This window comes from Phyllobates terribilis, unplaced genomic scaffold (assembly GCF_046119375.1).
Source record: "Phyllobates terribilis strain yellow unplaced genomic scaffold, ASM4611937v1 Scaffold_1__5_contigs__length_1240528914, whole genome shotgun sequence".
Classification (NCBI taxonomy): domain Eukaryota; kingdom Metazoa; phylum Chordata; class Amphibia; order Anura; family Dendrobatidae; genus Phyllobates; species Phyllobates terribilis.
This window is the reverse complement of record NW_027362761.1, coordinates 629,092,496-629,116,748: the sequence shown is the minus strand read 5'-3', so window position 1 is coordinate 629,116,748 and position 24,253 is coordinate 629,092,496.

The window sequence follows — 24,253 nt, the reverse complement described above, 5'->3', positions numbered from 1 at the left end:
CAAGCGTTTTCTAAAAGATTTTGGCTTGGAAAAGTGCTTGACAACTTGGTCACACTATATAAATCCATGCAACCGTGTGACTAAGTTAGTTAAAAAAAAATAATAAAAATGGTAAAAACTATAAAAAAAAACATTATACTCACCTTCCGATGGCCCACGGTCTCCTTCTCCGGTCTCCCTGGTGGCCCGTAGTGGTGTAAAAGGACCTTCCATGATGTAATTTAGTCAGGTGACAGGTCACATGACCGCTGACGTTGACGAGCCACCGGGGAGCCAAGACACATCGGAGAGAAGACCGCAGGCCATCAGAAGGTGAGTATAATGTTTTTTTTAATTTTAATTTTTTTTTTACAGGTACTATGGTACCCGGGTCTGGATGAGAGTCTCCTCTTCTCCATCCGCACATTGAATTGCTTAATTTCCGCATGTGTACATGTAGTCATGCAGATATTATGCGAATCAATGCAAGTCAATGGCGGCAAAAACGCTGCGCTTACGCAAAATAGTTGGTAGTGCTGCGCTTTTTTCTGTAATAATAATCCGCAGCGGATATTTCCGCAGCATGTGCACAGCACATGTGGATTATCATTGGGGAACATTGCAGACCTCCTACCAAGCGTTTTTTAAGCGTAATTGCCGCTGCGGAAATGCTTAAAAAACGCATAGTGGGCACACAGCCCACTAGAGCTTATTTTATTGTGTTCTTACTAGGAGCAGCCAATCAAAACCATATGATTTATGAATTATTATAACGTCTCAAGCAGGGGCGGGCACTGAGACCAAACGGTCCCTGTGCAAGAATTGTGTATGATCCCCCCTTCTTAAAGGGGACTTTCATTTTAATTATTTTTGTGCTCATCGGCTTGCGCTAGGCAAAAAAAATAATAAAATCAGAGTTACTCATTTTCACCTAGTCTAAAAATAATAAAATCAGAGTTACTCATTCTCACCTAGTCTAAAAATAATAAAATCAGAGTTACTCATTTTCACCTAGTCTAAAAATAATAAAATCAGAGTTACTCATTCTCACCTAGTCTAAAAATAATAAAATCAGAGTTACTCATTTTCACCTAGTCTAAAAATAATAAAATCAGAGTTACTCATTTTCACCTAGTCTAAAAATAATAAAATCAGAGTTACTCATTTTCACCTAGTCTAAAAATAATAAAATCAGAGTTACTCATTTTCACCTAGTCTAAAAATAATAAAATCAGAGTTACTCATTTTCACCTAGTCTAACAATAATAAAATCAGAGTTACTCATTTTCACCTAGTCTAAAAATAATAAAATCAGAGTTACTCATTTTCACCTAGTCTAAAAATAATAAAATCAGAGTTACTCATTTTCACCTAGTCTAAAAATAATAAAATCAGAGTTACTCATTTTCACCTAGTCTAAAAATAATAAAATCAGCGTTACTCATTTTCACCTAGTCTAAAAATAATAAAATCAGAGTTACTCATTTTCACCTAGTCTAAAAATAATAAAATCAGAGTTACTCATTTTCACCTGGTCTAAAAATAATAAAATCAGCGTTACTCATTTTCACCTAGTCTAAAAATAATAAAATCAGAGTTACTCATTTTCACCTAGTCTAAAAATAATAAAATCAGAGTTACTCATTTTCACCTAGTCTAAAAATAATAAAATCAGAGTTACTCATTTTCACCTAGTCTAAAAATAATAAAATCAGAGTTACTCATTTTCACCTAGTCTAAAAATAATAAAATCAGAGTTACTCATTTTCACCTAGTCTAAAAATAATAAAATCAGAGTTACTCATTTTCACCTAGTCTAAAAATAATAAAATCAGAGTTACTCATTTTCACCTAGTCTAAAAATAATAAAATCAGCGTTACTCATTTTCACCTAGTCTAAAAATAATAAAATCAGCGTTACTCATTTTCACCTAGTCTAAAAATAATAAAATCAGAGTTACTCATTTTCATCTAGTCTAAAAATAATAAAATCAGTTACTCATTTTCACCTGGTCTAAAAATAATAAAATCAGAGTTACTCATTTTCACCTAGTCTAAAAATAATAAAATCAGAGTTACTCATTTTCACCTAGTCTAAAAATAATAAAATCAGAGTTACTCATTCTCACCTAGTCTAAAAATAATAAAATCAGAGTTACTCATTTTCACCTAGTCTAAAAATAATAAAATCAGAGTTACTCATTTTCACCTAGTCTAAAAATAATAAAATCAGAGTTACTCATTTTCACCTAGTCTAAAAATAATAAAATCAGAGTTACTCATTCTCATCTAGTCTAAAAATAATAAAATCAGAGTTACTCATTTTCACCTGGTCTAAAAATAATAAAATCAGAGTTACTCATTTTCACCTAGTCTAAAAATAATAAAATCAGCGTTACTCATTTTCACCTAGTCTAAAAATAATAAAATCAGAGTTACTCATTTTCACCTGGTCTAAAAATAATAAAATCAGAGTTACTCATTTTCACCTAGTCTAAAAATAATAAAATCAGCGTTACTCATTTTCACCTAGTCTAAAAATAATAAAATCAGATTTACTCATTTTCACCTGGTCTAAAAATAATAAAATCAGAGTTACTCATTTTCACCTAGTCTATTGATGTCTTTATGCTCCTGGCCTGTCCGTGTTTACAGGCTGCAGTGGTAATATCTCATGTGACCACTGTAGCCAATCATAGGGTCAGCAGCTTGTTCCATCTACCTTGGCATTACTGCTGAGCTCAGTCATTAAAAGGGTTTTCCTACAAACAAAAGTTAATTTTATAAATTGGCTGTGTCTGACCGTGTGCGGAACATGGTCTGATCATACCACAGCTCCTGGGCAGGGAAGGCTGCAAAAGACAATGCAGACATTCCAGCACGGGATCTCATAGGATTGATTCATTTTGTGAGGTAAAATATTTCACTGCCTGTGTTTAAACAATATTTTACCTCTCAAAATGAATCCTTTGTGATCCCCTGATGTAATGTCTGTATTGTCTTTGGCTTCCTCCTCCGCTCAGGAGCTGTGGTATTTTCCATACACGGTCAGACACAGACCATTTTTAAAATGAACTTTTGTTTCTGGGATAACCCCTTTAAGCTCCAGCAGTCACGTGTTTTAGTCAGGACATCACGGCTGCAGCCTGAAAACAAAGACCAGGGCAGTAGCGGAAGAGGAATTGCTGACCCTGAGAGTATCCCTGATTTTATTGTTTTTCTCTAGGGCAAGCCTAAGGACAGTAAAAGAATTAAAACAGAAATTCACTTTAAGTAACATTATTTGATGCAATAAAAACATGTTAGGCACACATCAAAAAATCACTTGTCACACACCAGACAAATCGCACAAGCACAGCGCAGACTTGAGAGATGTCACACAAGCACAGCTCTGACTTGAGAGATGTCACACAAGCACAGCTCTGACTTGAGAGATGTCACACAAGCACATCTCTGACTTGAGAGATGTCACACAAGCACAGCGCAGACTTGAGAGATGTCACACAAGCACAGCGCAGACTTGAGAGATGTCACACAAGCACAGCGCAGACTTGAGAGATGTCACACAAGCACAGCGCAGACTTGAGAGATGTCACACAAGCACAGCGCAGACTTGAGTGATGTCATACAAGCACAGCACAGACTTGAGAGATGTCACACAAGCACAGCGCAGACTTGAGAGATGTCACACAAGCACAGCTTAGACTTGAGAGATGTCACACAAGCACAGCACAGACTTGAGAGATGTCACACAAGCACAGCGCAGACTTGAGAGATGTCACACAAGCACAGCGTAGACTTGAGAGATGTCACACAAGCACAGCTTAGACTTGAGAGATGTCACACAAGCACAGCACAGACTTGAGAGATATCACACAAGCACAGCTTAGACTTGAGAGATGTCGCACAAGCACAGCTTAGACTTGAGAGATGTCACACAAGCACAGCACAGACTTAAGAGATGTCACACAAGCACAGCGCAGACTTGAGAGATGTCACACAAGCACAGCGTAGACTTGAGAGATGTCACACAAGCACAGTGCACAAATTACACAAGTAGATGTGCACATATCAGAAAGATCACAAGAATAAGCTGCACACATCTTACAAGTACTCCAACACGCATCACAGAAGTGCAGGACATACCGAGGAATTCTGAAGAGACAAGTTAGAAGGGCTCTACATTCAGGTTCTAAAATGGTCGTTCTGGAGGAATAGAAAGAGATAGATGTTACTTTATGTCACCAACTTATTCGGTCCATGTGTAGAAGACTTGGTGCTGTCCTTAACAATCATAGAGGTCATACAAAATACTAGATGTAGTAGTTTTGGTGTAGGGTGCATCACTGAATTTGGGTAAAACTGAAGATTTTGTAATGAAAGTTATGATATTAACATTACTTTCATGCTATGGGTGAAAAAAATGTTCTGTGAAACTCCGTCTTGTTAGTATTTTGGAAACTGTTCTTGTGTTCAGTGAGGTATTAACTAAAATCCTACTTCTTATAGTCACTTTATCCAGGGCACTGAAAAAAAAAATGATATTTATACATACCACACACCTACATGTTACATACATTGTTTTATCACCCTGACTAATCAGTATTTTCTTTTATTACTGGCATGATATGCCAGCACTTTTGAGCATAGGTATGTACTGCACATTACCATTTCATGTTTCTTAACCCTGTCTCATGGTAATCAGTATTAACCTTTCTGACAGCCCCATTTTTCATATCTGAAACGTCACTTTATTTGGTAATAACTTTGAAATGCTTCTGCTAGTCATTCTGATATTTCTGATCTTCTTTTTGGAACAAATTGTACCTGTTGCAGCTGGAAAATTTTAAATTAATACGTTTTGTTGTTATTCATGAAAATATCCCAGATTTTCTAAAAATTTAGAAAAATGTGAAATTTTAAACTTAAAGCGGTTGTGCCACCATAAAGAATACAATTGACCAACCAGAAAAGGTGGAAATAAATCGTTTTGTAATTTATAGTGATTCAAAATTATGCTTCATTCAAAAGATACCAAGCTTTTATTTTTCAAATGCTGTTCTCTGGCGCCCCCTTGCATTATTCCATTACGTCTGGTAGTGGGTGATCAGCTGGTCGAGTTTGCGCAGTTCCTGGCGTAAGAGCTCCCTACTCGCAGCATGCAAAATGTATTCTCTGTCACAACTCTCCCTGCTGTAAGCACAGCCTGTGTGTGATTCACCCCCTCCCCCTGTGCTCATAGCTCACAGCTGATCTCCGGGTGAGATACCCCCTCCCAATGCGCTCACAGCTCACCTCTGGGTCAGAAAACCCCCTCCTCCTCTGCTCATAGCTCTCAGTTGATCTCCGGGTGAGATACCCCCTCCCCCTGAGCTCATAGCTAATCTCCGGGTGAGATACCCCTTCCCAATGCGCTCACAGTTGATCTCAGGGTGAGACACCCCCTCCCAATGCGCTCACAGCTCATCTCCGGGTGAGTTACCCCCTCCCCCTGCCCTCTCAGCTCATCTCCAGGTGAGATACCCCCTCCCCTTGCCCTCTCAGCTCATCTCCAGGTGAGATACTCCCTCCTCCTGCACTCACAGCTGATCCCCGGGTGAGACACCTTCCTCCTGGGCTCACAGCTGATCTCCGGGTGAGACACCCCCCCCCCCCTGTGCTAACAGCTCATATTCGGGTGAGATACCCCCTCCTCATGCACTCACAGCTGATCTCCAGGTGAGATACCCCCTCCCCCTGCCCTCTCAGCTCATCTCCAGGTGAGATACCCCCTCCCCCTGAGCTCACTGCTGATCTCCGGGTGAGACACAGCCTCCCTCTGCACTCACAGCTCATCTCCTAGTGAGATACCCCCTCCCCCTGCGCTCACTTCTGATCTCTAGGTGAGATACTCCCCTGCCCTCACAGCTCATCTCCGAGTGAGATACTCCCCTGCCCTCACAGCTCATCTCCGAGTGAGATACTCCCCTGCCCTCACAGCTCATCTCCGAGTGAGATATTCCCCTGCCCTCACAGCTCATCTCCGAGTGAGGTACTCCCCTGCCCTCACAGCTCATCTCCGAGTGAGATACTCCCCTGCCCTCACAGCTTATCTCCGAGTGAGATACTCCCCAGCCCTCACAGCTCATCTCCGAGATACTTCCCTGCCCTCACAGCTCATCTCCAAGTGAGATACTCCCCTGCCCTCACAGCTCATCTGCGAGTGAGATACTCCCCTGCCCTCACAGCTCATCTCCGAGTGAGATACTTCCCTGCCCTCACAGCTCTTCTCCGAGTGAGATACTCCCCTGCCCTCACAGCTCATCTCCTAGTGAGATACTCCCCTGCCCTCACAGCTCATCTTCGAGTGAGATACTTCCCTGCCCTCACAGCTCTTCTCCGAGTGAGATACTCCCCTGCCCTCACAGCTCATCTCCGAGTGAGATACTCCCCTGCCCTCACAGCTCATCTCCGAGTGAGATACTACCCTGCCCTCACAGTTCATCTCCGAGTGAGATACTCCCCTGCCCTCACAGCTCATCTCCAGGTGAGATACCCCCTCCCCCTGCCCTCTCAGCTCATCTCCAGGTGAGATACCCCCTCCTCCTGCACTCACAGCTGATCCCCGGGTGAGACACCTTCCCCCTGGGCTCACAGCTGATCTCCGTGTGAGACACCCCCTCCCCCTGTGCTAACAGCTCATATTCCGGTGAGATACCCTCTCCTCCTGCACTCACAGCTGATCTCCAGGTGAGATACCCCCTCCCCCTGCCCTCTCAGCTCATCTCCAGGTGAGATACCCCCTCCCCTGAGCTCACTGCTGATCTCCGGGTGAGACACAGCCTCCCTCTGCACTCACAGCTCATCTCCTAGTGAGATACCCCCTCCCCCTGCGCTCACTGCTGATCTCTAGGTGAGATACTCCCCTGCCCTCACAGCTCATCTCCGAGTGAGATACTCCCCTGCCCTCACAGCTCATCTCCGAGTGAGATACTCCCCTGCCCTCACAGCTCATCTCCGAGTGAGATATTCCCCTGCCCTCACAGCTCATCTCCGAGTGAGGTACTCCCCTGCCCTCACAGCTCATCTCCGAGTGAGATACTCCCCTGCCCTCACAGCTCACCTCCGAGTGAGATACTCCCCAGCCCTCACAGCTCATCTCCGAGATACTTCCCTGCCCTCACAGCTCATCTCCGAGTGAGATACTCCCCTGCCCTCACAGCTCATCTCCGAGTGAGATACTCCCCTGCCCTCACAGCTCATCTCCGAGTGAGATACTCCCCTGCCCTCACAGCTCATCTCCGAGATACTTCCCTGCCCTCACAGCTCATCTCCGAGTGAGATACTCCCCTGCCCTCACAGCTCATCTCCGAGTGAGATACTCCCCTGCCCTCACAGCTCATCTTCGAGTGAGATACTTCCCTGCCCTCCCAGCTCTTCTCCGAGTGAGATACTCCCCTGCCCTCACAGCTCATCTCCGAGTGAGATACTCCCCTGCCCTCACAGCTCATCTCCGAGTGAGATACTCCCCTGCCCTCACAGCTCATCTCCGAGTGAGATACTCCCCTGCCCTCACAGCTCATCTCCAGGTGAGATACCCCCTCCCCCTGCCCTCTCAGCTCATCTCCAGGTGAGATACCCCCTCCTCCTGCACTCACAGCTGATCCCCGGGTGAGACACCTTCCCCCTGGGCTCACAGCTGATCTCCGTGTGAGACACCCCCTCCCCCTGTGCTAACAGCTCATATTCCGGTGAGATACCCTCTCCTCCTGCACTCACAGCTGATCTCCAGGTGAGATACCCCCTCCCCCTGCCCTCTCAGCTCATCTCCAGGTGAGATACCCCCTCCCCCTGAGCTCACTGCTGATCTCCGGGTGAGACACAGCCTCCCTCTGCACTCACAGCTCATCTCCTAGTGAGATACCCCCTCCCCCTGCGCTCACTGCTGATCTCTAGGTGAGATACTCCCCTGCCCTCACAGCTCATCTCCGAGTGAGATACTCCCCTGCCCTCACAGCTCATCTCCGAGTGAGATACTCCCCTGCCCTCACAGCTCATCTCCGAGTGAGATATTCCCCTGCCCTCACAGCTCATCTCCGAGTGAGGTACTCCCCTGCCCTCACAGCTCATCTCCGAGTGAGATACTCCCCTGCCCTCACAGCTCACCTCCGAGTGAGATACTCCCCAGCCCTCACAGCTCATCTCCGAGATACTTCCCTGCCCTCACAGCTCATCTCCGAGTGAGATACTCCCCTGCCCTCACAGCTCATCTCCGAGTGAGATACTCCCCTGCCCTCACAGCTCATCTCCGAGTGAGATACTTCCCTGCCCTCACAGCTCTTCTCCGAGTGAGATACTCCCCTGCCCTAACAGCTCATCTCCGAGTGAGATACTCCCCTGCCCTCACAGCTCATCTCCGAGATACTTCCCTGCCCTCACAGCTCATCTCCGAGTGAGATACTCCCCTGCCCTCACAGCTCATCTCCGAGTGAGATACTCCCCTGCCCTCACAGCTCATCTCCGAGTGAGATACTCCCCTGCCCTCACAGCTCTTCTCCGAGTGAGATACTCCCTAGCCCTCACAGCTCATCTCCCAGTGAGATACTCCCCTGCCCTCACAGCTCATCTCCGATTGAGATACTCCCCTGCCCTCACAGCTCATCTCCGAGTGAGATAAACCCTTTCCCTGTGCTCACTGCTGATCTCCGGGTGAGATACCCCCTCCCCCTGCACTCACAGATCATCTCCGGGTGAGATACCCCTTCTCCCTGCACTCACAGCTCATCTCCGGGTGAGATACCCCCTCTCCCTGCGCTCACTGCTGATCTCCGGGTGAGATACCCCCTCCCCCTGCACTCACAGATCATCTCCGGGTGTGATACCCCCTCCCCCTGCGCTCACTGCTGATCTCCGGGTAAGAAACAGCCTCCCCCTGCACTCACAGCTCATCTCCGAGTGAGATACTTCCTCCCCCTGCGCTCACTGCTGATCTCCGGGTGAGATACTCCCCCTGCACTCACAGCTCATCTCCGAGTGAGATACCCCCTCCCCCTGCGCTCACTGCTGATCTCTGGGTGAGACACAGCCTCCCCCTGCACTCACAGATCATCTCCGAGTAAGATACCCCCTCCCCCTGCGCTCACTGCTGATCTCTGGGTGAGATACCCCCTCCCCCTGCGCTCACTGCTGATCTCTGGGTGAGATACCCCCTCTCCCTGCACTCACAGCTTATCTCCGAGTGAGATACCCCCCTCTCCCTGCGCTCACTGCTGATCTCCGGGTGAGACACAGCCTCCCCCTGCACTCACAGCTCATCTCCGAGTGAGATACCCCCTCCCCCTGCGCTCACTGCTGATCTCCGGGTGAGATACTTCCCCTGCACTCACAGCTCATTTCCAAGTGAGATACCCCCTCCCCCTGCGCTCACTGCTTTTCTCCGAGTGAGATACCCCCTCCCCCTGCACTCACAGATCATCTCCGGGTGAGATACCCCCTCTCCCTGCGCTCACTGCTGATCTCCGGGTGACACACAGCCTCCCCCGGCACTCACAGATCATCTCCGAGTGAGATACCCCCCTCCCCCTGCGCTCACTGCTTTTCTCCGAGTGAGATACCCCCTCCCCCTGCACTCACAGATCATCTCCGGGTGAGATACCCCCTCTCCCTGCGCTCACTGCTGATCTCCGGGTGAGACACAGCCTCCCCCTGCATTCACAGATCATCTCCGGGTGAGATACCCCCTCTTCCTGCGCTCACTGCTGATCTCCGGGTGAGACACAGCCTCCCCCTGCACTCACAGCTCATCTCCGAGTGAGATACCCCCTCCCCCTGCGCTCACTGCTGATCTCCGGGTGAGACACAGCCTCCCGCTGCACTCACAACTCATCTCCGAGTGAGATACCCCCTCCCCCTGCGCTCACTGCTGATCTCCGGGTGAGACACAGCCTCCCGCTGCACTCACAACTCATCTCCGAGTGAGATACCCCCCTCTCCCTGCGCTCACTGCTGATCTCCGGGTGAGACACAGCCTCCCCCTGCACTCACAGATCATCTCCGGGTGAGATACCCCCCTCTCCCTGTGCTCACTGCTGATCTCCGGGTGAGACACAGCCTCCCCCTGCACTCACAGCTCATCTCCAAGTGAGATATCCCCCTCTCCCTGCTCTCACTGCTGATCTCCGGGTGAGACACAGCCTCCCCCTGCAATCACAGCTCATCTCCGAGTGAGATACCCCCTCGCCCTGCACTCACTGCTGATCTCTAGGTGAGATACTCCCCCTGCACTCACAGCTCATCTCCGAGTGAGATACCCACACCCCCTGCACTCACAGCTGATCTCTAGGTGAGATTCTCCCCCTGCACTCACAGCTCATCTCCGGGTGAGATACCCCCTCCCCTTGCACTCACAGCTCATCTCCGAGTGAGATACCCACCTCTCCCTGCGCTCACTGCTGATCTCCGTGTGAGACACAGCCTCCCCCTGCACTCACAGCTCATCTCCGAGTGAGATACCCCCTCCCCCTGCGCTCACTGCTGATCTCCGGGTGAGATACTCCCCCTGCACTCACAGCTCATCTCCGAGTGAGATACTTCCTCCCCCTGCGCTCACTGCTGATCTCCGGGTGAGATACTCCCCCTGCACTCACAGCTCATCTCCGAGTGAGATACCCCCTCCCCCTGCGCTCACTGCTGATCTCCGAGTGAGATACCCCCTCCCCCTGCACTCACAGATCATCTCCGGGTGAGATACCCCCTCTCCCTGCGCTCACTGCTGATCTCCGGGTGAGACACAGCCTCCCCCTGCACTCACAGATCATCTCCGGGTGAGATACCCCCCTCTCCCTGCGCTCACTGCTGATCTCCGGGTGAGACACAGCCTCCCCCTGCACTCACAGATCATCTCCGGGTGAGATACCCCCTCTCCCTGCGCTCACTGCTGATCTCCGGGTGAGACACAGCCTCCCCCTGCCCTCACAGCTCATCTCCGAGTGAGATATTCCCCTGCCCTCACAGCTCATCTCCGAGTGAGATACTCCCCTGCCCTCACAGCTCATCTCCGAGTGAGATATTCCCCAGCCCTCACAGCTCATCTCCGAGATACTTCCCTGCCCTCACAGCTCATCTCCGAGTGAGATACTCCCCTGCCCTCACAGTTCATCTCCGAGTGAGATACTCCCCTGCCCTCACAGCTCATCTCCGAGTGAGATACTTCCCTGCCCTCACAGCTCTTCTCCGAGTGAGATACTCCCCTGCCCTCACAGCTCATCTCCGAGTGAGATACTCCCCTGCCCTCACAGCTCATCTCCGAGTGAGATACTCCCCTGCCCTCACAGCTCATCTTCGAGTGAGATACTTCCCTGCCCTCACAGCTCTTCTCCGAGTGAGATACTCCCCTGCCCTCACAGCTCATCTCCGAGTGAGATACTCCCCTGCCCTCACAGCTCATCTCCGAGATACTTCCCTGCCCTCACAGCTCATCTCCGAGTGAGATACTCCCCTGCCCTCACAGCTCATCTCCAAGTGAGATACTCCCCTGCCCTCACAGCTCATCTCCGAGTGAGATACTCCCCTGCCCTCACAGCTCTTCTCCGAGTGAGATACTCCCTAGCCCTCACAGCTCATCTCCCAGTAAGATACTCCCCTGCCGTCACAGCTCATCTCCGAGTGAGATACTCCCCTGCCCTCACAGCTCATCTCCGAGTGAGATAAACCCTTTCCCTGTGCTCACTGCTGATCTCCGGGTGAGATACCCCCTCCCCCTGCACTCACAGATCATCTCCGGGTGAGATACCCCCTCCCCCTGCACTCACAGAGCATCTCGGGGTGTGATACCCCCTCCCCCTGCGCTCACTGCTGATCTCCGGGTAAGAAACAGCCTCCCCCTGCACTCACAGCTCATCTCCGAGTGAGATACCCCCTCCCCCTGCACTCACAGAGCATCTCGGGGTGTGATACCCCCTCCCCCTGCGCTCACTGCTGATCTCCGGGTAAGAAACAGCCTCCCCCTGCACTCACAGCTCATCTCCGAGTGAGATACCCCCTCCCCCTGCGCTCACTGCTGATCTCCGGGTGAGACACAGCCTCCCCCTGCACTCACAGCTCATCTCCGAGTAAGATACCCCCTCCCCCTGCGCTCACTGCTGATCTCCGGGTGAGATACCCCCTCCCCCTGCACTCACTGCTGATCTCTGGGTGAGATACCCCCTCTCCCTGCACTCACAGCTCATCTCCGAGTGAGATATCCCCCTCTCCCTGCGCTCACTGCTGATCTCCGGGTGAGATACCCCCTCCCCTTGCACTCACAGCTCATCTCCGAGTGAGATACCCCCCTCTCCCTGCGCTCACTGCTGATCTCCGGGTGAGACACAGCCTCCCCCTGCACTCACAGCTCATCTCCGAGTGAGATACCCCCTCCCCCTGCGCTCACTGCTGATCTCCGGGTGAGATACTCCCCCTGCACTCACAGCTCATCTCCAAGTGAGATACCCCCTCCCCCTGCGCTCACTGCTTTTCTCCGAGTGAGATACCCCCTCCCCCTGCACTCACAGATCATCTCCGGGTGAGATACCCCCTCTCCCTGCGCTCACTGCTGATCTCCAGGTGAGACACAGCCTCCCCCTGCATTCACAGATCATCTCCGGGTGAGATACCCCCTCTTCCTGCGCTCACTGCTGATCTCCGGGTGAGACACAGCCTCCCCCTGCACTCACAGCTCATCTCCGAGTGAGATACCCCCTCCCCCTGCGCTCACTGCTGATCTCCGGGTGAGACACAGCCTCCCCCTGCACTCACAGCTCATCTCCGAGTGAGATACCCCCTTCTCCCTGCGCTCACTGCTGATCTCCGGGTGAGACACAGCCTCCCCCTGCACTCACAGATCATCTCCGGGTGAGATACCCCCCTCTCCCTGCGCTCACTGCTGATCTCCGGGTGAGACACAGCCTCCCCCTGCACTCACAGATCATCTCCGGGTGAGATACCCCCCTCTCCCTGCGCTCACTGCTGATCTCCGGGTGAGACACAGCCTCCCCCTGCACTCACAGCTCATCTCCAAGTGAGATATCCCCCTCTCCCTGCTCTCAATGCTGATCTCCGTGTGAGACACAGCCTCCCCCTGCACTCACAGCTCATCTCCGAGTGAGATACCCCCTCCCCCTGCGCTCACTGCTGATCTCCAGGTGAGATACTCCCCCTGCACTCACAGCTCATCTCCGAGTGAGATACCCCCTCCCCCTGCGCTCACTGCTGATCTCCGGGTGAGATACTCCCCCTGCACTCACAGCTCATCTCCGAGTGAGATACCCCCTCCCCCTGCGCTCACTGCTGATCTCCGAGTGAGATACCCCCTCCCCCTGCACTCACAGATCATCTCCGGGTGAGAGACCCCCTCTCCCTGCGCTCACTGCTGATCTCCGGGTGAGACACAGCCTCCCCCTGCACTCACAGATCATCTCCGGGTGAGATACCCCCCTCTCCCTGCGCTCACTGCTGATCTCCGGGTGAGACACAGCCTCCCCCTGCACTCACAGATCATCTCCGGTTGAGATACCCCCTCTCCCTGCGCTCACTGCTGATCTCCGGGTGAGACACAGCCTCCCCCTGCACTCACAGCTCATCTCCGAGTGAGATATCCCCTCCCCCTGCGCTCACTGCTGATCTCCGGGTGAGACACAGCCTCCCCCTGCACTCACAGCTCATCTCCGAGTGAGATACCCCCTTCTCCCTGCGCTCACTGCTGATCTCCGGGTGAGACACAGCCTCCCCCTGCACTCACAGATCATCTCCGGGTGAGATACCCCCTCTCCCTGCGCTCACTGCTGATCTCCGGGTGAGACACAGCCTCCCCCTGCACTCACAGCTCATCTCCAAGTGAGATACCCCCTCCCCCTGCACTCACTGCTGATCTCTAGGTGAGATACTCCCTCTGCACTCACAGCTCATCTCCGAGTGAGATACCCCCTCCCCCTGTACTCACAGCTGATCTCTAGGTGAGATACTCCCCCTGCACTCACAGTTCATCTCCGAGTGAGATACCCCCTCCCCCTGCACTCACAGATCATCTCCGAGTGAGATATTGCCCTGCCCTCACAGCTCATCTCCGAGTGAGGTACTCCACTGCCCTCACAGCTCATCTCCGAGTGAGATACTCCCCTGCCCTCACAGCTCATCTCCGAGATACTTCCCTGCCCTCACAGCTCATCTCCGAGTGAGATACTACCCTGCCCTCACAGCTCATCTCCGAGTGAGATACTTCCCTGCCCTCACAGCTCTTCGAGAGAGATACTCCCCTGCCCTCACAGCTCATCTCCGAGTGAGATACTCCCCTGCCCTCACAGCTCATCTTCGAGTGAGATACTTCCCTGCCCTCACAGCTCTTCTCCGAATGAGATACTCCCCTGCCCTCACAGCTCATCTCCGAGTGAGATACTCCCCTGCCCTCACAGCTCATCTCCGAGATACTTCCCTGCCCTCACAGCTCATCTGCGAGTGAGATACTCCCCTGCCCTCACAGCTCATCTCCGAGTGAGATACTCCCCTGCCCTCACAGCTCTTCTCCCAGTGAGATACTCCCTAACCCTCACAGCTCATCTCCCAGTAAGATACTCCCCTGCCCTCACAGCTCATCTCCGAGTGAGATACTCCCCTGCCCTCACAGCTCATCTCCGAGTGAGATAAACCCTTTCCCTGTGCTCACTGCTGATCTCCGGGTGAGATACCCCCTCCCCCTGCACTCACAGATCATCTCCGGGTGAGATACCCCCTCCCCCTGCACTCACAGATCATCTCCGGGTGTGATACCCCCTCCCCCTGCGCTCACTGCTGATCTCCGGGTAAGAAACAGCCTCCCCCTGCACTCACAGCTCATCTCCGAGTGAGATACCCCCTCCCCCTGCGATCACTGCTGATCTCCGGGTGAGACACAGCCTCCCCCTGCACTCACAGCTCATCTCCGAGTAAGATACCCCCTCCCCCTGCGCTCACTGCTGATCTCCGGGTGAGATACCCCCTCCCCCTGCGCTCACTGCTGATCTCCGGGTAAGAAACAGCCTCCCCCTGCACTCACAGCTCATCTCCGAGTGAGATACCCCCTCCCCCTGCACTCACAGAGCATCTCGGGGTGTGATACCCCCTCCCCCTGCGCTCACTGCTGATCTCCGGGTAAGAAACAGCCTCCCCCTGCACTCACAGCTCATCTCCGAGTGAGATACCCCCTCCCCCTGCGCTCACTGCTGATCTCCGGGTGAGACACAGCCTCCCCCTGCACTCACAGCTCATCTCCGAGTAAGATACCCCCTCCCCCTGCGCTCACTGCTGATCTCCGGGTGAGATACCCCCTCCCCCTGCACTCACTGCTGATCTCTGGGTGAGATACCCCCTCTCCCTGCACTCACAGCTCATCTCCGAGTGAGATATCCCCCTCTCCCTGCGCTCACTGCTGATCTCCGGGTGAGATACCCCCTCCCCTTGCACTCACAGCTCATCTCCGAGTGAGATACCCCCCTCTCCCTGCGCTCACTGCTGATCTCCGGGTGAGACACAGCCTCCCCCTGCACTCACAGCTCATCTCCGAGTGAGATACCCCCTCCCCCTGCGCTCACTGCTGATCTCCGGGTGAGATACTCCCCCTGCACTCACAGCTCATCTCCAAGTGAGATACCCCCTCCCCCTGCGCTCACTGCTTTTCTCCGAGTGAGATACCCCCTCCCCCTGCACTCACAGATCATCTCCGGGTGAGATACCCCCTCTCCCTGCGCTCACTGCTGATCTCCAGGTGAGACACAGCCTCCCCCTGCATTCACAGATCATCTCCGGGTGAGATACCCCCTCTTCCTGCGCTCACTGCTGATCTCCGGGTGAGACACAGCCTCCCCCTGCACTCACAGCTCATCTCCGAGTGAGATACCCCCTCCCCCTGCGCTCACTGCTGATCTCCGGGTGAGACACAGCCTCCCCCTGCACTCACAGCTCATCTCCGAGTGAGATACCCCCTTCTCCCTGCGCTCACTGCTGATCTCCGGGTGAGACACAGCCTCCCCCTGCACTCACAGATCATCTCCGGGTGAGATACCCCCCTCTCCCTGCGCTCACTGCTGATCTCCGGGTGAGACACAGCCTCCCCCTGCACTCACAGATCATCTCCGGGTGAGATACCCCCCTCTCCCTGCGCTCACTGCTGATCTCCGGGTGAGACACAGCCTCCCCCTGCACTCACAGCTCATCTCCAAGTGAGATATCCCCCTCTCCCTGCTCTCAATGCTGATCTCCGTGTGAGACACAGCCTCCCCCTGCACTCACAGCTCATCTCCGAGTGAGATACCCCCTCCCCCTGCGCTCACTGCTGATCTCCAGGTGAGATACTCCCCCTGCACTCACAGCTCATCTCCGAGTGAGATACCCCCTCCCCCTGCGCTCACTGCTGATCTCCGGGTGAGATACTCCCCCTGCACTCACAGCTCATCTCCGAGTGAGATACCCCCTCCCCCTGCGCTCACTGCTGATCTCCGAGTGAGATACCCCCTCCCCCTGCACTCACAGATCATCTCCGGGTGAGAGACCCCCTCTCCCTGCGCTCACTGCTGATCTCCGGGTGAGACACAGCCTCCCCCTGCACTCACAGATCATCTCCGGGTGAGATACCCCCCTCTCCCTGCGCTCACTGCTGATCTCCGGGTGAGACACAGCCTCCCCCTGCACTCACAGATCATCTCCGGGTGAGATACCCCCTCTCCCTGCGCTCACTGCTGATCTCCGGGTGAGACACAGCCTCCCCCTGCACTCACAGCTCATCTCCGAGTGAGATATCCCCTCCCCCTGCGCTCACTGCTGATCTCCGGGTGAGACACAGCCTCCCCCTGCACTCACAGCTCATCTCCGAGTGAGATACCCCCTTCTCCCTGCGCTCACTGCTGATCTCCGGGTGAGACACAGCCTCCCCCTGCACTCACAGATCATCTCCGGGTGAGATACCCCCTCTCCCTGCGCTCACTGCTGATCTCCGGGTGAGACACAGCCTCCCCCTGCACTCACAGCTCATCTCCAAGTGAGATACCCCCTCCCCCTGCACTCACTGCTGATCTCTAGGTGAGATACTCCCTCTGCACTCACAGCTCATCTCCGAGTGAGATACCCCCTCCCCCTGTACTCACAGCTGATCTCTAGGTGAGATACTCCCCCTGCACTCACAGTTCATCTCCGAGTGAGATACCCCCTCCCCCTGCACTCACAGATCATCTCCGAGTGAGATATTGCCCTGCCCTCACAGCTCATCTCCGAGTGAGGTACTCCACTGCCCTCACAGCTCATCTCCGAGTGAGATACTCCCCTGCCCTCACAGCTCATCTCCGAGATACTTCCCTGCCCTCACAGCTCATCTCCGAGTGAGATACTACCCTGCCCTCACAGCTCATCTCCGAGTGAGATACTTCCCTGCCCTCACAGCTCTTCGAGAGAGATACTCCCCTGCCCTCACAGCTCATCTCCGAGTGAGATACTCCCCTGCCCTCACAGCTCATCTTCGAGTGAGATACTTCCCTGCCCTCACAGCTCTTCTCCGAGTGAGATACTCCCCTGCCCTCACAGCTCATCTCCGAGTGAGATACTCCCCTGCCCTCACAGCTCATCTCCGAGATACTTCCCTGCCCTCACAGCTCATCTGCGAGTGAGATACTCCCCTGCCCTCACAGCTCATCTCCGAGTGAGATACTCCCCTGCCCTCACAGCTCTTCTCCCAGTGAGATACTCCCTAACCCTCACAGCTCATCTCCCAGTAAGATACTCCCCTGCCCTCACAGCTCATCTCCGAGTGAGATACTCCCCTGCCCTCACAGCTCATCTCCGAGTGAGATAAACCCTTTCCCTGTGCTCACTGCTGATCTCCGGGTGAGATACCCCCTCCCCCTGCACTCACAGATCATCTCCGGGTGAGATACCCCCTCCCCCTGCACTCACAGATCATCTCCGGGTGTGATACCCCCTCCCCCTGCGCTCACTGCTGATCTCCGGGTAAGAAACAGCCTCCCCCTGCACTCACAGCTCATCTCCGAGTGAGATACCCCCTCCCCCTGCGATCACTGCTGATCTCCGGGTGAGACACAGCCTCCCCCTGCACTCACAGCTCATCTCCGAGTAAGATACCCCCTCCCCCTGCGCTCACTGCTGATCTCCGGGTGAGATACCCCCTCCCCCTGCACTCACTGCTGATCTCTGGGTGAGATACCCCCTCTCCCTGCACTCACAGCTCATCTCCGAGTGAGATATCCCCCTCTCCCTGCGCTCACTGCTGATCTCCGGGTGAGATACCCCCTCCCCTTGCACTCACAGCTCATCTCCGAGTGAGATACCCCCCTCTCCCTGCGCTCACTGCTGATCTCCGGGTGAGACACAGCCTCCCCCTGCACTCACAGCTCATCTCCGAGTGAGATACCCCCTCCCCCTGCGCTCACTGCTGATCTCCGGGTGAGATACTCCCCCTGCACTCACAGCTCATCTCCAAGTGAGATACCCCCTCCCCCTGCGCTCACTGCTTTTCTCCGAGTGAGATACCCCCTCCCCCTGCACTCACAGATCATCTCCGGGTGAGATACCCCCTCTCCCTGCGCTCACTGCTGATCTCCAGGTGAGACACAGCCTCCCCCTGCATTCACAGATCATCTCCGGGTGAGATACCCCCTCTTCCTGCGCTCACTGCTGATCTCCGGGTGAGACACAGCCTCCCCCTGCACTCACAGCTCATCTCCGAGTGAGATACCCCCTCCCCCTGCGCTCACTGCTGATCTCCGGGTGAGACACAGCCTCCCCCTGCACTCACAGCTCATCTCCGAGTGAGATACCCCCTTCTCCCTGCGCTCACTGCTGATCTCCGGGTGAGACACAGCCTCCCCCTGACTCACAGATCATCTCCGGGTGAGATACCCCCCTCTCCCTGCGCTCACTGCTGATCTCCGGGTGAGACACAGCCTCCCCCTGCACTCACAGATCATCTCCGGGTGAGATACCCCCCTCTCCCTGCGCTCACTGCTGATCTCCGGGTGAGACACAGCCTCCCCCTGCACTCACAGCTCATCTCCAAGTGAGATATCCCCCTCTCCCTGCTCTCACTGCTGATCTCCGGGTGAGACACAGCCTCCCCCTGCACTCACAGCTCATCTCCGAGTGAGATACCCCCACCCCCTGCACTCACAGCTGATCTCTAGGTGAGATTCTACCCCTGCAATCACAGCTCAACTCCGGGTGAGATACTCCCTCCCCCTGCACTCACAGCTCATCTCCGAGTGAGATACCCATCTCTCCCTCCGCTCACTGCTGATCTCCGTGTGAGACACAGCCTCCCCCTGCACTCACAGCTCATCTCCGAGTGAGATACCCCCTCCCCCTGCGCTCACTGCTGATTTCCGGGTGAGATACTCCCCCGGCACTCACAGCTCATCTCCGAGTGAGATACCCCCTCTCCCTGCGCTCACTGCTGATCTCCGGGTGAGACACAGCCTCCCCCTGCACTCACAGCTCATCTCCGAGTGAGATACCCCCTCCCCCTGCGCTCACTGCTGATCTCCGGGTGAGACACAGCCTCCCCCTGCACTCACAGCTCATATCCGAGTGAGATACCCCCTTCTCCCTGCGCTCACTGCTCATCTCCGGGTGAGACACAGCCTCCCCCTGCACTCACAGATCATCTCCGGGTGAGATACCCCCCTCTCCCTGCGCTCACTGCTGATCTCCGGGTGAGACACAGCCTCCCCCTGCACTCACAGCTCATCTCCAAGTGAGATACCCCCTCCCCCTGCACTCACTGCTGATCTCTAGGTGAGATACTCCCTCTGCACTCACAGCTCATCTCCGAGTGAGATACCCCCTCCCCCTGTACTCACAGCTGATCTCTAGGTGAGATACTCCCCCTGCACTCACAGTTCATCTCCGAGTGAGATACCCCCTCGCCCTGCACTCACAGATCATCTCCGAGTGAGATATTCCCCTGCCCTCACAGCTCATCTCCGAGTGAGGTACTCCCCTGCCCTCACAGCTCATCTCCGAGTGAGATACTCCCCTGCCCTCACAGCTCATCTCCGAGATACTTCCCTGCCCTCACAGCTCATCTCCGAGTGAGATACTCCCCTGCCCTCACAGCTCATCTCCGAGTGAGATATTTCCCTGCCCTCACAGCTCTTCGAGTGAGATACTCCCCTGCCCTCACAGCTCATCTCCGAGTGAGATACTCCCCTGCCCTCACAGCTCATCTTCGAGTGAGATACTTCCCTGCCCTCACAGCTCTTCTCCGAGTGAGATACTCCCCTGCCCTCACAGCTCATCTCCGAGTGAGATACTCCCCTGCCCTCACAGCTCATCTCCGAGATACTTCCCTGCCCTCACAGCTCATCTCCGAGTGAGATACTCCCCTGCCCTCACAGCTCATCTCCGAGTGAGATACTCCCCTGCCCTCACAGCTCATCTCCGAGTGAGATACTCCCCTGCCCTCACAGCTCTTCTCCGAGTGAGATACTCCCTAGCCTTCACAGCTCATCTCCCAGTGAGATACTCCCCTGCCCTCACAGCTCATCTCCGAGTGAGATACTCCCCTGCCCTCACAGCTCATCTCCGAGATACTTCCCTGCCCTCACAGCTCATCTCCGAGTGAGATACTCCCCTGCCCTCACAGCTCATCTCCAAGTGAGATACTCCCCTGCCCTCACAGCTCATCTCCGAGTGAGATACTCCCCTGCCCTCACAGCTCTTCTCCGAGTGAGATACTCCCTAGCCCTCACAGCTCATCTCCCAGTAAGATACTCCCCTGCCGTCACAGCTCATCTCCGAGTGAGATACTCCCCTGCCCTCACAGCTCATCTCCGAGTGAGATAAACCCTTTCCCTGTGCTCACTGCTGATCTCCGGGTGAGATACCCCCTCCCCCTGCACTCACAGATCATCTCCGGGTGAGATACCCCCACCCCTGCACTCACAGAGCATCTCGGGGTGTGATACCCCCTCCCCCTGCGCTCACTGCTGATCTCCGGGTAAGAAACAGCCTCCCCCTGCACTCACAGCTCATCTCCGAGTGAGATACCCCCTCCCCCTGCACTCACAGAGCATCTCGGGGTGTGATACCCCCTCCCCCTGCTCTCACTGCTGATCTCCGGGTAAGAAACAGCCTCCCCCTGCACTCACAGCTCATCTCCGAGTGAGATACCCCCTCCCCCTGCGCTCACTGCTGATCTCCGGGTGAGACACAGCCTCCCCCTGCACTCACAGCTCATCTCCGAGTAAGATACCCCCTCCCCCTGCGCTCACTGCTGATCTCCGGGTGAGATACCCCCTCCCCCTGCACTCACTGCTGATCTCTGGGTGAGATACCCCCTCTCCCTGCACTCACAGCTCATCTCCGAGTGAGATATCCCCCTCTCCCTGCGCTCACTGCTGATCTCCGGGTGAGATACCCCCTCCCCTTGCACTCACAGCTCATCTCCGAGTGAGATACCCCCCTCTCCCTGCGCTCACTGCTGATCTCCGGGTGAGACACAGCCTCCCCCTGCACTCACAGCTCATCTCCGAGTGAGATACCCCCTCCCCCTGCGCTCACTGCTGATCTCCGGGTGAGATACTCCCCCTGCACTCACAGCTCATCTCCAAGTGAGATACCCCCTCCCCCTGCGCTCACTGCTTTTCTCCGAGTGAGATACCCCCTCCCCCTGCACTCACAGATCATCTCCGGGTGAGATACCCCCTCTCCCTGCGCTCACTGCTGATCTCCAGGTGAGACACAGCCTCCCCCTGCATTCACAGATCATCTCCGGGTGAGATACCCCCTCTTCCTGCGCTCACTGCTGATCTCCGGGTGAGACACAGCCTCCCCCTGCACTCACAGCTCATCTCCGAGTGAGATACCCCCTCCCCCTGCGCTCACTGCTGATCTCCGGGTGAGACACAGCCTCCCCCTGCACTCACAGCTCATCTCCGAGTGAGATACCCCCTTCTCCCTGCGCTCACTGCTGATCTCCGGGTGAGACACAGCCTCCCCCTGCACTCACAGATCATCTCCGGGTGAGATACCCCCCTCTCCCTGCGCTCACTGCTGATCTCCGGGTGAGACACAGCCTCCCCCTGCACTCACAGATCATCTCCGGGTGAGATACCCCCCTCTCCCTGCGCTCACTGCTGATCTCCGGGTGAGACACAGCCTCCCCCTGCACTCACAGCTCATCTCCAAGTGAGATATCCCCCTCTCCCTGCTCTCAATGCTGATCTCCGTGTGAGACACAGCCTCCCCCTGCACTCACAGCTCATCTCCGAGTGAGATACCCCCTCCCCCTGCGCTCACTGCTGATCTCCAGGTGAGATACTCCCCCTGCACTCACAGCTCATCTCCGAGTGAGATACCCCCTCCCCCTGCGCTCACTGCTGATCTCCGGGTGAGATACTCCCCCTGCACTCACAGCTCATCTCCGAGTGAGATACCCCCTCCCCCTGCGCTCACTGCTGATCTCCGAGTGAGATACCCCCTCCCCCTGCACTCACAGATCATCTCCGGGTGAGAGACCCCCTCTCCCTGCGCTCACTGCTGATCTCCGGGTGAGACACAGCCTCCCCCTGCACTCACAGATCATCTCCGGGTGAGATACCCCCCTCTCCCTGCGCTCACTGCTGATCTCCGGGTGAGACACAGCCTCCCCCTGCACTCACAGATCATCTCCGGGTGAGATACCCCCTCTCCCTGCGCTCACTGCTGATCTCCGGGTGAGACACAGCCTCCCCCTGCACTCACAGCTCATCTCCGAGTGAGATATCCCCTCCCCCTGCGCTCACTGCTGATCTCCGGGTGAGACACAGCCTCCCCCTGCACTCACAGCTCATCTCCGAGTGAGATACCCCCTTCTCCCTGCGCTCACTGCTGATCTCCGGGTGAGACACAGCCTCCCCCTGCACTCACAGATCATCTCCGGGTGAGATACCCCCCTCTCCCTGCGCTCACTGCTGATCTCCGGGTGAGACACAGCCTCCCCCTGCACTCACAGCTCATCTCCAAGTGAGATACCCCCTCCCCCTGCACTCACTGCTGATCTCTAGGTGAGATACTCCCTCTGCACTCACAGCTCATCTCCGAGTGAGATACCCCCTCCCCCTGTACTCACAGCTGATCTCTAGGTGAGATACTCCCCCTGCACGCACAGTTCATCTCCGAGTGAGATACCCCCTCGCCCTGCACTCACAGATCATCTCCGAGTGAGATATTCCCCTGCCCTCACAGCTCATCTCCGAGTGAGGTACTCCCCTGCCCTCACAGCTCATCTCCGAGTGAGATACTCCCCTGCCCTCACAGCTCATCACCGAGATACTTCCCTGCCCTCACAGCTCATCTCCGAGTGAGATACTCCCCTGCCCTCACAGCTCATCTCCGAGTGAGATATTTCCCTGCCCTCACAGCTCTTCGAGTGAGATACTCCCCTGCCCTCACAGCTCATCTCCGAGTGAGATACTCCCCTGCCCTCACAGCTCATCTTCGAGTGAGATACTTCCCTGCCCTCACAGCTCTTCTCCGAGTGAGATACTCCCCTGCCCTCACAGCTCATCTCCGAGTGAGATACTCCCCTGCCCTCACAGCTCATCTCCGAGATACTTCCCTGCCCTCACAGCTCATCTCCGAGTGAGATACTCCCCTGCCCTCACAGCTCATCTCCGAGTGAGATACTCCCCTGCCCTCACAGCTCATCTCCGAGTGAGATACTCCCCTGCCCTCACAGCTCTTCTCCGAGTGAGATACTCCCTAGCCTTCACAGCTCATCTCCCAGTGAGATACTCCCCTGCCCTCACAGCTCATCTCCGAGTGAGATACTCCCCTGCCCTCACAGCTCATCTCCGAGTGAGATAAACCCTTTCCCTGTGCTCACTGCTGATCTCCGGGTGAGATACCCCCTCCCCCTGCACTCACAGATCATCTCCGGGTGAGATACCCCCTCTCCCTGCGCTCACTGCTGATCTGCGGGTGAGATACCCCCTCCCCCTGCACTCACACATCATCTCCGGGTGTGATACCCCCTCCCCCTGCGCTCACTGCTGATCTCCGGGTGAGATACCCCCTCCCCCTGCACTCACAGCTCATCTCTAAGTGAGATACTCCCCTGCCCTCACAGCTCATCTCCGAGATACTTCCCTGCCCTCACAGCTCATCTCCGAGTGAGATACTCCCCTGCCCTCACAGCTCATCTCCGAGTGTGATACTCCCCTGCCCTCACAGCTCATCTCCGAGATACTTCCCTGCCCTCACAGCTCATCTCCGAGTGAGATACTCCCCTGCCCTCACAGCTCAT